Below are 18,552 nucleotides of genomic sequence, written 5' to 3' on the forward strand. Positions count from 1 at the left end.
TCCAGTTTTGGGCACCGGCCCTTCTTTCTCCTTGGGCTGTACACCCACACAAGGTCTCCAGCCTTAAAGTCTCTCCCTTTAGCCCTCATGTCATAGTTTCTTTTCTGTCTCATGCCCGCTTTCTGCAGCTGGTCACGAGCAAAGACATGAGCTGACTCCATTCGGTCCTGGAGCCTTCTGGCGTATTCTGGTCCTGGTGGCACCGCCGGTGAGTCTGAGGGTCTGCCAAAAGCCATTTCTGCTGGCGTCCGCAGCTCTTGTCCCAACATGAGCAGGGCAGGTGTGCATGAGGTGGAATCCTGCACCGCTGACCTGTAGGCCAATAAGACAAGAGGCAGGTGCATGTCCCAATCACGTTGATGTTCTGCAGTTAGAATGGCGAGTTGTTTTGCCAGGGTTCTGTTGAATCGTTCGACGAGTCCGTCACTCTGCGGATGTAAAGGAGTAGTTTGCGTCTTCTGCATGCCTAAGCGCTCACACATAGCAGAAAACACGCCTGACTCAAAGTTTCTTCCTTGGTCGCTATGAATGACCACAGCAGCCCCAAACCTGGCAAACATGCCCTCAACCAGAGCTTCTGCAACAGTCCCTGCCTCCTGATCTGGTATGGCATACGCCTCTGGCCATTTTGTAAAATAGTCCATGGCGGCTAGAACATAACGGTTGCCCCTGTCTGTGCGAGGAAACTTCGCCCATTATGTCCACTGCCACCCTCTCCATCGCGCCGCCATCTTTGTTTACATCCGGCCCCGCATTGTCCTTCGCTCTTCCCGGTGCTCGAGCCGAAGCCGGCATCGGCAGCCAGCCTCCTGGCCATCTGTCTCAGGTGAGCAACGTGCTCCGAAGAAGCACGGTCAAACTCCGCCTCACGTCCCGACCACACACCATAAGCACCATCCATCACCTCTTTCTTGACTCTCGGACGAGCGTCGGCCTCTTCCCGCCGCGCAGCCATACTGCAAGCCGACCCGAGTTAGCCGGGTCAGGGCTAGCCGCGGTGGACGGTAGCAAGTCAAACTCCGGCGGTTTTTACTTCTGACACCAATGTAACGTCCGACCGGACGTCAGAAGAATGACGAGGAGTTGGTCTCACCTTTCTCATTTATTAGAACACAACAGTTACTGTCGGCCGTAACTACGCCAAAATAACAGTCTTACAGCTCTTTTCCCTCAAGAGCTCCCACACTCTTTTTATGCAAACACACACTACTTCCTACATTCACCCCGCCCCCTTGCTTACTCATCCAACCACATACCTGTCTATACCAAACACATTCACTGACAGTCAGAAATCACAGAACTTTAGAACACAGAACACATTATAACAGTAAGATTACTGCAGGGTCGCTACACTACCGTTGGAGGCGTTTCTGCAGTCCCAACATGCGTCTGTCGTCCCTATCTTTCTTCTTCTTACCTGCCTGCCTAAAGAAAGTCTGGGTCCGACCTTTCACCATTTCCCACCAGTGTGCACGTGTATCGTAAAAGTCTTGGAGGGTCTGCCACTCTTGGTACTGCTCCCGATATTGACTAACTAACTCCCTATCTTCTAAAAGGGAGCAGTTGAGTTTCCACAGACCCTTCCCTGATGTCACACCAGAAGAGAGTGACAGAGTGCAGGAAAGCATTGCGTGGTCTGAAAAGAAAACAGGTTCCAATCTAGCATCAGTTGGTGGGCAATCTCATGATAAAAAGTGGTCTATTCGAGAGGCTCTGGTGCCATCACTACTGAACCAAGTGAAGCCCTCCTCTCTAGGATGCATGGTTTTAAAACAGTCTGACAGTTTAAAATCCCTGCATATATCCTGTAATAAAACTGATGTTTTGTCTACTCTAAAATCATCCCCTGCCCCCTTCCTATCTGTCCTGCTTAAAATGCAATTCAAATCTCCTCCTACCACTAAGGGTGCCCTACCTAGCATGTGGGACTGCAACTCTTCTAAAAAGTCCTACCTGTCATTTTTGTCATTAAAGCCATAAATATTTAAGAGGTTAAAATCCTTCCCCATAAAAGTAATTTGTGCTAAAAGTGCTCAGCCCTCTCTCACCACAGTGCTGCCCTTCACCAAGACATGGGGGTTTTTGATTAAAATGGCCACTCCATCATTTCGATTTTCGTTTGATACGGTCCAAATTGACGTCCGCGGCCACAATTCCTCCAACTCTCTGTATTGGTTTAAAAAGGGTAGGCCACACTCCTGTATTAAAAACACATCTGACTTAAAAGAGTTAAGAAAGGTTGGGCTCTAACTCTCGACTTCACACTTCTCACATTGATTGTTGAGAAAGTGAGTGTCATGAGTATTGTTAAAAACAACAAGTATGACATTTTAAAAGACAGAAAAGGGTGTGACAGTGTTAAAAAATCTTAAAACAAGGCAGTTATTGCACTTCGTGTGAATGGAGCTCTTCCTTCACCTCAAAAGGGGATAAGGGAGGAGGGTGAGCTGCATTCCCCCGTTGAACTCTTGGTGTTGGCCTCTGTTACAATCTTGCATTTAATTGTGTGTTCTTGGGGGTTGATTGCAGAGCTATTGTTAAAAAGGAGACCTCATTTGGTGAATCGGAGGGAAAGACTCTGGGCTCCTCCACAGAGGAACTGTTTGAGGAGCAGCCAGCTCTCACCCTCTTCTCTGAGGCTACTGGAGACTCAGAGGACGATTCTGATAAGAGCCTCTTGGCAGACTGGGCATTGGGGAGGGAGGCATCATTGCTATGGTGTTCTTTTTCAAGGGTAGCTCCGCCTTCTGCCTGCATCTCTCCAGTTTTCTCACTGCTTCCTGCTGGAGTTGCAGGCCCCTCCCCTTCTCCCGCCTCACCTGACCCCTGTTCTCCAATCACAGGATTTGGCGGGAGATGTGAATTTTCCAGCCCAGTCTCTTCAACTAGCTCTCTTCGTGTGCCATCCTGTCCACCATTTTGTTCATTTCCATGTCTCTCTTTTGCAGCCTTTAACTTGTTGGCAAAAGACCTTGGGCAGTCTCTGAAGAGGTGGTTTGTCTCTCCACAAATATTGCACTTTCTGCCATTGGTACACTGTTCAAAAGTATGCCCAATTTCTCTACATGTCCCACAGATAATTTTGTCACATGCTTCTGCCAGGTGCCCAAGCTCACCACACTTGCGGCAGAGCTTGGGCTGACCTTGGTAGTGGATGTAGCCCCTGTTATTACCCAGAACTATCATGGATGGCAGATGTTTTAGACCCTGGAAGCCCTGAGGGTCCTGCCATTGTTGGATGGGGACCCTCCAGGCACAATTCCAGATGCCATCTTCATCTCTCACTTTGGTAGCCTGGCCTTTAACAGTGCAGTATCTCCGCAGCCATATACAAATGTCATCAGCATTGACTGTCTCATTGATAAGAACAGATTTTTTTTCTTTCGAAAATGTTTATTGAAACATCAAGCAAAAATGTACACAAGTAACCTTTTAAAATACAACAAAGACATCTGTAAAGCCATGTCTAAACAATAAAACAATTATTTAAAAGAGGCAATACAGATAAAAAGGAAATACAATCAGTTCATAGAAGTTTCTAGTGAACTTCTACACTTGCTTACCGAGTTCAATGAGCCAGTTACCTGACTATGTTAACGTTACAGTTGGACGCTTCCTTCGAGGGGGGGGGGGGGGGGGGGGGGGGGGGGGTCAACGTTAGTTTGTCTTGACGCTAAAGTTAAGCAGAGTGAATGAGTAACCGTGAACTCAACATTAGAATAACAGACATACATTTATGCTCCTACTATCACATCTCCCACCGTCCGTTTGCATCCCCCCGTACAACATTAGCTAGCCCATCAGCTAGTGTAGTGCGGCTAACGCTAGCCGGTACGTTAGCAACAGAACCTGTAACAACTCTGAACATTAGCTACATGTAACGGTTAACGTTGTTGTTGCAGAGAGACCGGAAGGAACAAACAGACACGGTTTGTTAAAGCATTCACGTTTACCTACCTGAAATTGTCCTCCAGCCTTTGAGAACCAACCAATAAACATTAGTAGCCAGCCAGCGGAAAAAAATAATCGTCAGTTATTTCACATTGAATCCATGTCCACGTGTGACCACCAGGGAGCATTCTTTTTTGGTAATACATATTGTTAAATACTGTCTACTGTGGCTGCAGTAGTGCAATCAATGAAACGTGTAATTATTAGAAAACATTTTTCAAAACCTTAGAGGTGAAGTGATTGAATGAAAATGTATGACCGTAGTATCTCCCCTGTCAGGTAAGTATGACTATAGCTCAGAGACATGAGAGACTATCTTGAAATCACCAAAACCAGAGACTATAAAGAGGCGGATTATCTACAGGAATTTAATACAGAATAAACACTTTTTGTGTCATCAAAGGCCAACCTAAAATCACCAGTTGTGTCTACTTGACTCCAACAAATGGGTAACGATCCAACAGCAGTTCAAATGATCTTAATCACAAGGCTACTGCCATAATACAATTCAATAGTTGTCATATCACAACAGATTTTTCTCACATGTGAAAAGCACAGTGCTGAAGAACATAACTTTTCAGAATATATATCCATCCGATGTCGCCGTGGAAGGGCAAGCAGCGCCTTCTGCTGTTTGTCAAGACAAATGAAAAAGCACCTGGTATTCCCAGGCGGTCTCCCATTCAAGTACTGACCAGGCCCGATCCTGCTTAGCTTCCGAGATCAGACGAGATCGGGCGTGTTTTTTTTAATTTTTTTATTTTATTATCAAAAATACATATTTTATGTGCACATTATATACAATGTTGCCTCCACCAAACCCCACATTTTAAAATAAAATAAAATTAGAGATCTGTCGCTTCTGGGTCAAAAACAAACCATTAACAAAACAAAACAGAACCTACTCCAAACAAAATAAAACCAAACAAAATGAAACAATCAAAACAAATCAGTCAATACCCTCCAAAATGACAGTGTCCTTTCTACATCCTTCAAAAATTAAATACAACACCCCCATCTCCCCCAATTGAAACCAACGTGCTCCCCTCCACAAACCCACTGGTGAACTCCTCTTCCTTAATATAATTGTAAATTAAATTTATGTATTTTTTTAAAATATAAACTTTCAGCTCACTGCATTCAAAAAACTCATGCATACAGTTTTCAACACCCACTCTACACACATCACATTCTTTCCTCACATTCACATCAAACCTACTGATAATTAAATTATTAAAAACCCTATTGTGTCTAAAAAAAAAATCAAAATTTTCACATTCATTACTATTCCATTTCACTCTTAGATTTCCCCACATTTTCTTCACATCCATACCAATCATCACTTTCCCCCATGCATTCTCTCCCGCCGGTCTTCTCACATCTTTTCCTCTCAAATATTTGTACATCACCCTTGTTTTCAGATCTGTCCGCTTTATTTTGGTTTCCCCTTCTCCCACATACATCTCCACATCACTCCTCCCATTCATTCCATCCCCTCTCTCAATCATGCTCACCCATTCTCTCGGCTGTCATGTCTGTGTTTTATCATGTTCTGTTTCCTTGGTTTTGATTTCCTGTTTTATTTTGTCCTTGGTGTGATTCCCTGTCTCGTACTTCCTGGTCCTTGTCGTTTCCGCTGTCTTGACTCCCCCTCCCTCTCGTGTTGATTACCATGCCTGCCCTGATGTGTTTCACCTGTCCCTCGTCAGCTCCCTGCCTCCCTGTGTATATAGTCTGTGTGTTTCCCCTGTCTCTTGTCGGATCATTGTTGCTGTCGATGTCGTTGTCTTTTGTCGCTGTCTTGCACCATGTCATGTCCCTGGATGTTTCCCTGTACCCGCGTCCTGCCTTCCGTGTCCCTTTGAGTTCTGGTTCCTGTTTTCGTTAGTGTTTCTTTCATGACCGTTTTTGCCCTTGTGGTTTCCTTTGTTGATACTTTGTTTTAGTCTTAGTTTTTGGTTTTGTATTTAGTTTATTATTAAAATAAAACCCTTGTTTAACTGCATTTGGGTCCTCACCTCCCTTTTTCGAGTCCACGCCCGCTTCCTAGCCCAAAACGTGACATCGGCATCCCGTTCTTTATTTTTTCCATTACTCCCTCAGCCGTTCCCAACCACATTTCCTCATCTCTCTCTCTCACTTCATCCACAATCACCTGTGCCCTCATAAACCCTGGTACATATTCGTAAACTATATCCCTTATTTTCCTGATGCCCGCCCTCCAGATGACCCTGTTAGTGTGTGTCCCTCATGTGTGATTTTTGGATTTAAAAATATTGGCTGCTCCCATACCTGTTTCACATTCATACACTCATACTTCACATTCACCACAAACTCTCCCCATGCTCCCAACATCTCCTGGTAAAACTCACTCACACCACTCAGCATTCCTTTTTTCATTCTCATATACACACCACTCTCTCCACACCTGTTTACTGCTTCCCCTAAAAACACCTTCCATACATGATCTTTTTTATTCTTTAAATATCTCCCCATCATCTTCACCCTCAGTGCTTTCTTTTTCTTTTCTAAATTTACTAACTTTAACCCACCGTCCTCGTGCTCGTTCTCCAACACCTCCCTCGCTGTCTTTACTCCCTTCCCTCCCCACAAAAACTCACTCACCATTCTCTCCACTTCCGTACTCACTCTCTCAGGCATGTCCAACACATTCATCACATACACAAGCTTACTCATTATCAACGCATTCACAACTACCACCCTCCCCTTTAATTTAAGTCCCCTCATTTTCCAAAACCCTAATGTTTTCTTTATCCTATTCACTATCCCTTCATATTGCATATCTCTCCCTTCTCTATCTGCTATCCCTAAATTCACCCCTAACACACTAAAATAATCCTTCCTTTCTTTCAGCCCTAACTCACACCTGTCTATCCTATCTTTACCTACATACATGATTTCTGACTTATCTATGTTGACCTTTGCCCCTGATGCCCTCCCATACTGCTCTAAAGACTGCCCCTACACTTTCCTTATCCCTGACTGTGACTGTTGTGTCGTCTGCATATTGGTATAGTAAGCTCACCTGCCCATCCGGTAATTCTATGCCCCTTATGTCACCATTGTGTGCCAGGAGTGCCGCTAAAGGCTCTGCCGACAGTGAGTACAGCAGAGCCGACAGCGGGCACCCCTGTCTAACTGACCTTTCTAACCTAAAAGTGTCTGTGAGAACCCCATTTATTTTAACCCTGCTAACTGCTCTGTCATACATTATTTTAATTCATCCGATCAATCTATGCCCAAATCCCATCTTTTCTAACACCTTGTGAAAATATTTGTGATCTACTCTATCAAATGCTTTGTTTAAGTCTAAACTAACTACTATTCCTTTTCCCTGTCTTTTCACATGTATTGTATGGTGTCCCTTATGCTGCTTACTGTGTCTGCTATGTCCCTGCCTGGTATGCTGTATGCCTGTGTGTTTCCCACTATCGTCCCTATAACTCTCTTTATTCTGTTGGCTAACACCCGTGCTAGTATTTTGTAGTCATTGTTTAACATGCTGAGTGGTCTGTAATTTTCTAATCTGCCCCTATCTCCTTTCTTATATACACTCAACAAAAATATAAATGCAACACTTTTGTTTTTGCTCCCATTTTTCATGAGATGGACTTAAAGATCTAAAATTCATTCCAGATACACAATATTACCATTTCTCTCAAACATTGTTCACAAATCTGTCTAAATGTGTGATAGTGAGCACTTCTGCTTTGCTGAGATAATCCATCCCACCTCACAGGTGTGCCACATCAAGATGCTGATCTGACATCATGATTAGTGCACAGGTGTACCTTATACTGCCCACAATAAAAGGCCACTCTGAAATGTGCAGTTTTGTCTCACAGCAAAATGCCACAGATGCCACAAGCATTGAGGGAGCGTGCAATTGGCATGCTGACAGCAGGAATGTCAACCAGATCTGTTGCTCGTGCATTGAATGTTCATTTCTCCACCATAAGCCGTCTCCAAAGGCGTTTCAGAGAATATGGCAGTACATCCAACCGGCCTCACAACCGCAGACCACGTGCAACCACACCAGCCCAGGACCTCCACATCCAGCAGGTTCACCTCCAAGATCGTCTGAGACCAGCCACTCAGACAGCTGCTGAAACAATTGGTTTGCATAACCAAACAATTTCTGCACAAACTGTCAGAAACCGTCTCAGGGAAGCTCAACTGCATGCTCGTCGTCCTCATCGTGGGTCTTGACCTGACTCCAGCTCGTCGCCGTAACAGACTTGAGTGGGCAAATGCTCACATTCGATGGCGTCTGGCACGTTGGAGAGGTGTTCTCTTCACGGATGAATCTCGGTTTACATTGTTCAGGGCAGATGGCAGACAGCGTGTTTGGCGTCGTGTGGGTGAGCGCTTTGCTGATGTCAATGTTGTGGATCGAGTGGCCCATGGTGGTGGTGGGGTTATGGTATGGGCAGGCATCTGTTATGGACGAAGAACACAGGTGCATTTTATTGATGGCATTTTGAATGCACAGAGATACCGTGATGAGATCCTGAGGCCCATTGTTGTGCCATACATCCATGAACATCACCTCATGTTTCAGCAAGATAATGCACGGCCCCATGTTGCAAGGATCTGTACACAATTCTTGGAAGCTGAAAATGTCCCAGTTCTTGCATGGCCAGCATACTCACCGGACATGTCACCCATTGAGCATGTTTGGGATGTGCTTGACCGGCGTATACGACAGCGTGTACCAGTTCCCACTAATATCCAGCAACTTCGCACAGCCATTGAAGAGGAGTGGACCAACATTCCACAGGCCACAATTGACCATCTGATAAACTCTATGCGAAGAAGATGTGTTGCACTGCATGAGGCAAATGGTGGTCACACCAGATACTGACTGGTTCTGAGTCCCCAGACCCCCAATAAAGCAAAAAAATGCACATTTCAGGGTGGCCTTTTATTGTGGACAGTCTAAGGCACACCTGTGCACTAATCATGATGTCAGATCAGCATCTTGATGTGGCACACCTGTGAGGTGGGATGGATTATCTCAGCAAAGCAGAAGTGCTCACTATCACACATTTAGACAGATTTGTGAACAATGTTTGAGAGAAATGGTAATATTGTGTATCTGGAATGAATTATAGATCTTTAAGTCCATCTCATGAAAAATGGGAGCAAAAACAAAAGTGTTGCGTTTATATTTTTGTTGAGTGTATGATACTAACTAATCCTATCGTCATGCTCTCTACCATCTCCCCTGTCTCTTCTATATGTCTAAATAATCTATCTAACACTGGCACTAATTCCTCTCTAAACTCTCTATAAAATTCTTCCGTTAACCCATCTGTCCCTGGACTTTTGTTCCTTCCTAACCCTGCTATTGCTGCTTCTATCTCCCCTGTCCCTATCTCACCCTCACAGCTTTCCCTGTCTCCCTCAGTTAATCTAGCACTCACCTTATCTAATACCTCTTCGATGTCCCTATCCTCAGTTTTTTCTCCCCTGAATAATTCCCTGTAAAACTCCTGTACCCTATCTGCTATGTCTACAAAATCTGTTATTACTTTCCCATCTTTCCCTACCACCTTCTCTATATAATTCCTCTTCTGTTTCACTTTCTCTAGCCCTAAAAAATACTTTGTGCACCTCTCTCCCTCAACTATTTGTCTTGCCCTACTCCTGACTATTGCCCCGTTACACTTTCTCTGTTCTATCTCTCCTAATTCATCCTTCAATCTTAAATATTCCTCCAAATCATGCCCTGCTTCCCTTTCTAACTTCCTACTCTCTCTTTTTAGCTCTCTCTTTAACCTTACCTCTCTTTCCCTCTCTAACTTGCCCCTCTGCCTGCTATACCCTATACTAATCCTCTTTATTTCCTCTTTCACGCTCTCCCACCACCTCCCTATGTCCTCCTCATACATTCTCTCATCCATTCTCCTTTTTAAACATTCTTTCACTCTCCTTTTATACTTCTCTTCATTCAACACCTCACCATTCAAACACCACACCCCCCCCCTCTTCTGCATTACACTCCCTATACTGAAACCTACCATCTTTTGATCACTAAGTGCAGTCGTACTATATTATATACTCCCTATCCTTTCCGCTATGCCCTTTGTGCTCAAGACTAAATCTTTTTTGTGATCAATTTTTTTTTTTTTTTTTTTTTTTTTATTTATTCAATCATTATTTGCACATCTTGGAGGGGGAAGCATATTTACAGTCAAAAAGAAACAAAGTGAAAGCAAAATTATAAGAGCATCCTTAGCAGTGATAACAGCAAAGTGAAATATTGCTTGTTCCGATGCCTGCTCCCCCTCTCCTCCCCGCAGTCCCTCCAACCCACCCAATCTGTCCCCACCCTCTAAGCCTTCGCATGATGAAATCAGAGTGTTGAGGAAGAAAAAAAAAAAAAAAAAAGGGAAACCACACACGCACACCACTCTCAACCTTTTTCTCTTGCCACCCCGGAATCTCAGAAGAGAATATATATATATATATATATATATATATATATATATATATACATACATATACACTCATACATACATACATATACATACATCTACATACACATATACATACATACACACACACATATGTATATACACATACATGCACATACATACATGCACATACATACATACATACCTACACACATACATACATATATACATCTTCCAGACATAGAAATGTCAAACGAGTGTTAGATTCTTCCATCATATAATGATATCCACAGAAGTCACATAGAGTATACATATAATGTATACATATTAAATGAGTGCTACTTTCCTCCATCATATGATGATATCCACGGAAGTAGCAAGAACGTAGAGTGGAATACCCAAGTGATATACATAGTATACCATGTACATTATGGAGTCCGAACGATATATGGAAAACACAGACCAAATGTAGACAAAAGCTGAGAAGGACAGTTTGACCATAGATATTTAGAACATTTCATTTATTTTCTCTAATAACTTTGACCAGCAATCAATATTAGATGTTTTGGCATAATGTAAACGTGCTGTAGAGAGCTCCAGCTGGGCAATATCCCGATAAGAGGAAAGCCACTCCCTCATCGACAATGCATGTGGTGGTTTCCAGCGGCAGGCTATCATTCTTTTAGCAGCTGTGAGACCAGCCAGTAGAATACGCTTAATATTTACAGTTAGCTTTAAAGATGATGTGTCGTTAAGTAGAAGCAAAGACTGTGAATGAGGGATGGCTTCTTCGATGATACTACACATGGTGAGCGAAACATTGTGCCAAAATCTATTGACCTCTGGACACTGCCAAACCATATGATAAAAAGTAGCAATGGTATTGTCTGGACAAAAATCACAGTACGGATTGTCTCTGAATTTCATTTGCTGTAATCTTCGAGGAGTTAAATAAAACCTGTGAATGAATTTATAATGTATCATTTGATGGTCAGGGTTTCTGGATGACAGAGCTATGTTTGACCATATAGTGTGCCAGTCTAGATCCAAGGAGGTATTAATATCTGTCTTCCAGAGTCTGTTAAGTGATATAGGTTTATACGAAGCTTTGGTTATAAATGTATATAGGTCCGAGACAATACCATTGTTTTTACCCTTAGTGTCAAAAATGATATGGAGAGGATGATTCCCCAGCTCAGTGCCCCAAGGAACATTCTGAGCACGCATTGCTGTACGTAGCTGTAGATAAAAATAAAAGGTGCCCGACAGGTCATAAGACCTTTCTAAGTCATGGAATTCACGGAGACCTTGTCTCCCTTTGATGTCCTTAAAAAAACAAACACCTCTATTGCTCCACTGTGGAAACAAAATTGGTTTCTTCTCAATCAAGAGAGAGTAGTTATAGAAGATAGGGGATTGAGCGAAGAATGTATTGCAAATTTTGGCAAATCGGTGGACTTTATGCCATACAGTGAAAAGATATGAAATTATTGGCCCAAAATCTCGTTTGACTGTCCTATAGGGTATATTAGAATATATCAGGCTAGATAAACTATGTGGATATATTAAATGTTCTTCAATAGGGCGCCATGACACCAAGATCTCTGGATTCAGCCAAGCGATAAGTGGGCGTAAAACAAAGCACCATGAATACCATTCAAAATTGGGCAGACTAATCCCTCCTGATAATCTGTGTCTTTGTAGAGTAGAAGCTTTGATTCTGGGTTTTTTTTTGTTCCATAAATAAGTGCTTATGATAGAATTCAGCTTCTTCTAGTAACTACCCGGTGGAGCTAGGGGAATCATATTGCTAACAAAGTTAATGCGAGGTAATATATTCATCTTAATGACTGAGAGTCTGGACTGAAAAGAAGTAGGGAGAATGCCCCACCTTTTCAAGTCGCCATCCACCTCTTTTAGGACTTCATTATAGTTGTCTGCAGTTAGTAAGTTGAGGGAAGGATGGATGGACACTCCTAAGTATTTAAAATTACAAACAACTGGGATATTAAAGAGGTGTGTCTGTTCATCCAGTCTACCCAGTAACATTAAGGCAGATTTCGTCCAGTTTATTTTGTAACCTGAAATACTACTAAAGACCTCAAACATTTTTAGAAGATGAGGGAGGGATTTGGAAGGGTTTTTTGTAAAGATCAAAATATCATCCGCATACAGGGAAATGCAGTGTGGTGTGTTGTGAATAGTGATTGGTTCAAGAGCCTCAGACTGTCGTATCGCCTGGGCAAGAGGTTCCAAAGACAAAGAAAATAAAAGTGGAGATAAAGGGCAACCCTGACGAGAAGATCTGGAAACTGGAAACCTAGATGAGCAATTGCTGCCCGTTATAACGACTGCCGAGGGGTTAGCATACAGTAACTTAATCATAGAGATGAAGCTTTCACTGAAACCCATAAGTTGGAGAACAGACCATAAATAACACCATTCCAGTCGATCAAAGGCCTTCTCTGCATCTAATGAGAGAATAGCACATTGGTCTTCTGAAGCCGAGGCTGAGTCTATGATGTGAAGCAAGCGGCGGACATTATCAGATGCTAGTCTGGTTTTAATAAACCCAGTTTGGTCATGGTGAACCAGATGAGGCATGTAGCGCCCTAGGCGAGTAGCTAAGACCTTAGCGTAAAGCTTGACTTCGCAATTCAGAAGACTTAAAGGTCTGTAAGAAGAGCAGTCGTCAGGTGGCTTGTCCTTTTTTAATAATAAAGAAATTATTGCAATATTTGAACTGGCCGAAAAGGAACCTCTATTAATGGAAAAATTTAACATATTCAACAACAGAGGACCGAGTTGAGGCCAGAAAGCATCAAGTAGTTCTGGCGGTATTCCGTCCAGGCCTGGAGATCTGCCTTTATTCGTTGCTTTAATGGCCATCCTTAATTCTTCCAAATTGATAGGTGCCTCTAAAGAACCGATTGCTTCCTGGGGCAATTTAGGTAATTGTAGTGATTTAAAGAATTCAGAACAGATTTTGTCATCATGAAGCACCTCTGACGTATAAAGGTTTTGATAGAATGATTGAAAAGTACTGTTAATGCGTATCGGGTCAGAAGTTATGTCCCCCTCTTTAGTCCTTATGGCTGATATATTTGCTAGGTCATCGTTTTTCCTTAGTTTAAAAGCAAGCAAACGGCTGGGTCGAGCGCTGTTAGAATAGTAATTCTGCCTAGTGCGATGAATAGTAAATTCTGCTTCCTTTCTTAACAGGCTGTTAAGTTCATCAATTGATTTTTGTCGCTTACAGATGTTTTCAGGAGAGATATTGTTTAACATGTCTTGCTCTAATGCTGCGATTTTGGATTCCAGACAGTCTATACGATGTTTTTTAGATTTATTAAGATTGGATGCAAAGGATATAGTTTTGTTTCTAATGCAACCTTTGACTGCATCCCAAAGCGCGCGTGGATCATCAACTGATGGGCTATTTATTTCAATAAATTCATCCAGCTCATCCTCAAGCTCTCGTATAAAAGTGTCATTCTGAAGCAGAGATGTATTAAAACGCCATCGAACTGCCCTAGGTTGACCAGCTCTTAATGAGAAATTACAGAAAACAGCCCTATGATCAGATAAAGCAATTGGAGTCATCTCAGTGCTGCGAATATCACTGAAAAGGGTTTTGGATGCAAATATATAGTCTATTCTTGAAAAGCTGTTATGCCGACCAGAAAAAAAGGAATATTCTCTCGAAGAGGGATTCATCATACGCCAAGTATCAATCACCCCATAATCAATAGAGCATTTCTGTAATGCAATAGATGCCAGTTGCTGGTCTCTGCTTGCTTTTACCCCTGTTCTGTCAATATCATGAAGCCATACAGCATTGAAGTCACCCCCTATTAAGAGCTGGTATTCTGGAAAATCTATTAATGTGGAAGCGAGCGAATCATAGAAATGCTGGTCGAAGTGATTTGGGGCGTAAACACAAATCAAGGCAATTTTAATACCATTATAAATTATTTTACAAAAGGTAATTCGACCATCATCAGATCCACCTGTGCCCAGATTAGTGTACTTTAAGTTACGTTTTGCAGCTATAAAGACACCTTTGCTCTTCTTTGTGTAACAGGATGAGGCAATCACATGATAGTGCTTATTCTTAAATCTATGTACATCAACATCAAGAAAATGTGACTCTTGTATAAAGGCAAAGTGAATATGCTTCCTGAGTAGAAGCTTCAGAGTGCTTATACGCTTCTGAGGAGAATTAAGGCCTCGTGAATTCCATGACATAATATTGATATTATTCATATTTATTTAGGCATACAGATATAAAAGGGCCGAACAAGAAACAGTTTGGTAGGATCGATGGCCGGCCCCCGCCCCCCCCACCCACAACCACACATACACACACATACACACACACACACACACACACACACACACACACACACAGGTAGATAAGAAAAGGAAAGGGAAGAGAGAGAGAGAAAAAAAAAGGGAAAAAACGCTCAACTTGACCATCAGAGGTCCTCTCCAAAAAAAAAGGAAGAAGACTGCCCACCCCCCCAAAAAATATACCAGTCATCATGGAGAAACAGTCGCAACCCCTCCACCCTCCATCAAAATAAAATAATGGTTGCCTTTAGACTATGGGTCAGTAAGCCGTGCATACTGGGTCAAACTAACAACATAAATTATCCTTGAGTCATTATATCTTAAATAACAAAGCTAAACAGGAAGGACTGCTGTCGGTTAGACGTAATCGTCCGAATAGGCTAATAAGATTAGCTGCATTCTATAAACAAACAACAAAGGGAATCAAGGACAGCGTATACGTCATATTATGATAGCTTTATACAGAGCAGTGACGAGGAAAAAAAAAAAAAGGGGGGAACCCCCTCGGCAGTCTGAGCAGTTCTTGGAGTTTTTCATATTTGACACTTATTAGTTCAGTCTTACCATTTTCGGTGCGTATTCACCAACCGACTCTTTTAGTCCTCCTTCAGGGAAGCAATTAACTTTTCAGCCTCACTCGGCTCCTGAAAGGTGTGGGTGTCGCTCCCCCGGGAGAGCTTGATTGTAGCGGGATAGAGAAGGAAAGCCTCAAATCCAAGAATGCGGGCCTCATACATAAGTTTATAGCACGGTCTCCGGCGCCTTGTCGTGGCCTCGCTGTAGTCTGCAGTAAACTTCAGCAGAATGCCATCTACCTCAGGAGGGTTTTTCCGCGCTGCGTTGAGTAGACGGTCTCTGTCAGTGTAGCGAAGGCACTTGATGATCAGCGGCCGCGGACGTACCTTACCGGGACCAAGCTTGGATAGGAGCCCAAGACGGTGGCATCTCATTAGCTCAGGCGAAGATGGTCCGAGGGCAGGGAACCAGGCAGCAATCCTCTCCGTCAGGTAAGCATGGGCATTCATGCCCTCAGCTCCTTCTCTGAGGTTGAATACGAGCAAGTTGTCCCTGCGTGCCCTGTCCTCCATTTCAATGAGTTTGGCTTCATAAGTTTGTAAGTTCTTCAGACATATAGCCGTTGATTTTTCCACGTTAGCGATACGCTCCTGATGATTTACTGATTCGGTGCGAATAGATCTTATCTCTTCGGTGTTCGAGAAAGAGTGGCGTGCATGCCGTCAATTCGTTTCTCAAGCCTGTTGAAACGGGCTTCCGATTTCTCATCTGCCTCACTGAAGTACTTTGCCATGGTCGCCTCCATTACTTTCGCCAGGGCCGCATTCTCATCACCTAGCTGTTTCTGGAGCTCATCCATCGCGTTTTGCTTAGCGGCAACAGTTTGTCTTGTTTCCCTCATTGAGTTCGGTCCGTGATTTTGTAAGTAAAAGTCCATTCACGGAAAGTGGGGAACTGACCACATAGACATTAATTTTCTTTTTCAAAATTTGTGGAGGGTGGACGCGGAGGTTAACTACGCCGCCGCCATGACACCGGAAGCCAGGCTGCTCAAGACTAAATCTATCCTACTCTGTTTTAACTCACCTCTGACTACTTGTACTCTAGAAAAAACTCTCCCCTCTGGATTCCTTTCTCTCCACACATCACTCATCCCTCTCTCTTTCATCACATCATTCAACACACCCCTCGAAGAATCACTCCTAAAACACGCACTCGCAGACGCATCCAATCTCCCACACCACACCTTAAAGTCACCCACCACAACACACTCCTCACCACACATCCCCCCAGTTTCTTAAAGAAATCCCTCCTCCCCTTCTCCTCATTTAGTGCATATACGTTGATTAAGTTGATCATTTTCCCCATGTGTTCAAAAGTAATCCCAATGATTCTGCCCTCCCCATCATCCTCACACTTTCTCACATTCTCAATCACTCCCCTCTTTGTTAATATGGCCACCCCTCTACCCTTCACTCCCCCATTATTCACATACACTTCTCCCATCCACACTTGCTCCACTGCCCTCACACACTCCATATCCCAATGTGTCTCTTGCAAACAGATAATATCGGCTGAGCAGACTCTCAAGATATGCTGTCTCCTTAGTGTACTCCTTAGCCCATTTCCATTAAATGAAATTAACTGAATCATAGAAAAAACTAAAAGTAAAAATAAACAAAATGCCATTATCAGTCACTCACTTTTTCAATCTTGTTTGAGCCCTCGTCACTTTCCTCCTTTGGGGTCTTTTTCTTGTCTCTATTATTTGGCTCCACTTATCCCCGTCGCTGTCAGTGATGTCTGAGAAAGTGCTGGCCGCACTTGTCCCTTCTACCCCGACGCCTCTCCTCTCAGATGAAGCCGCAGCACTCAGCTCCCTCATCCCACTGTCCATGCTGCTGCCGATGCGTTCTCCCTCACCTTCCTCGTCCATCTGCGTCTCCTCGACCACCTCGTCCGCGCCCTCCTCCTCTCTCGTCCGTCCTTCTCCCTCCTCCATGCTCTCCGTCTCCTCCACTCCTGCTCTCGCCTCCTCCCCGTCCTCCTCCCCGTCCTCCTCTCCGACCTCCTCTCCGACCTCCCCGTCCTCCTCTCCAACCTCCTCGCCTCCAGCCTCCTCGTCTCCTCTCTCCTCCACATGTCTCTGCTCCTCATCCCCGCTGCCGTCTCCTCCTCTCTCCCCTGCCTGCTGTGGCTCCTCTCGGTTGCCAGCCGCTCCTTCTGCTCCACCTCCAGCTCCACCGCTGCACTCGCGTGCGTAATGTCCTTGTGCTTTGCACTTAAAGCACTTGAATTCAGGACAGTCTCTCAAGATGTGGCCCGGCTGGATGCAGATCCTGCACACTCTCACCTGCCTGTCATGAATCACACGGAAATACTCCGGGCCCGTTGCTGTGTCGAACTGGGTTGAGTACGGCAGGGACTGTACCTCTTCATTAAACTGAACCTTAAGATACCTCGTCCCATCTGCAACGTCAGTGCTGGGCCACATCCTTCTTTTGATTGGTGTCATTGACTTCACCCCCCACATGTCCAGTTTAGCCTTTATGAATTATCTGGTATATATGCCGGCAGGCTCAAGAAAGACACCACCATTTCATTATTGGTTAGCTCTCTCCCTATTATGTTCGTGTTCTTTATTTTTAACCCATCCATTAGATTGTTTTTTCCCCCCTCTTCTCTCAGCGTGATTTCGAAGCTTCTATTTCCTGTGCTTCTGCATGCCACCAGATCTCCACACACCTCTTTAATCTTCTTCATCAGTTCCATCACAGTTATGTTTTCGTTTCCTTCCATCTCCACACGCACCGTTAATTCTTTTGAGTACGTGCTTTTGTTTACTGCCATACCTTGTCCGTTGTCCTTTTCTCGTTGTCCTTGTCCGTTCCGTGTCATTGCCATTCTTTCCATCCTCAGAAAAAAAAAACAGGCAATTGTAAAGTTTCCCCAAACAGTGAAACACTGCTTGGGGAACTCACAAAAACAAAACAAACTTTGAAATATCACTCACTCTCACGACAATCTTGAAAAAACAAACAAAATGAGACAGACTCCCTCACACACATGCACCAAACTTTTTGAGCTACTTCCTGGTTTGCAACAAAAAAGGGCCGTGTTCAGGGTGGTATGGCCGTAAGCCAAAGAAGGAGTCGGAGAAAAGCCCTTTATAGATGTTGATGGTCACCACCATTAACGTCTGGGTGGACTTATCGCCAGGAAATTTGAATAACTTCAGAGGAGTCCGTTTTGAGTATTTTGACGTACTGTACTTCAAAGACTTTGGATGTCA

The sequence above is a fragment of the Eutrigla gurnardus genome (genome assembly GCF_963514095.1).
Source record: "Eutrigla gurnardus genome assembly, chromosome: 8".
NCBI classification, from domain to species: Eukaryota; Metazoa; Chordata; class Actinopteri; order Perciformes; family Triglidae; genus Eutrigla; species Eutrigla gurnardus.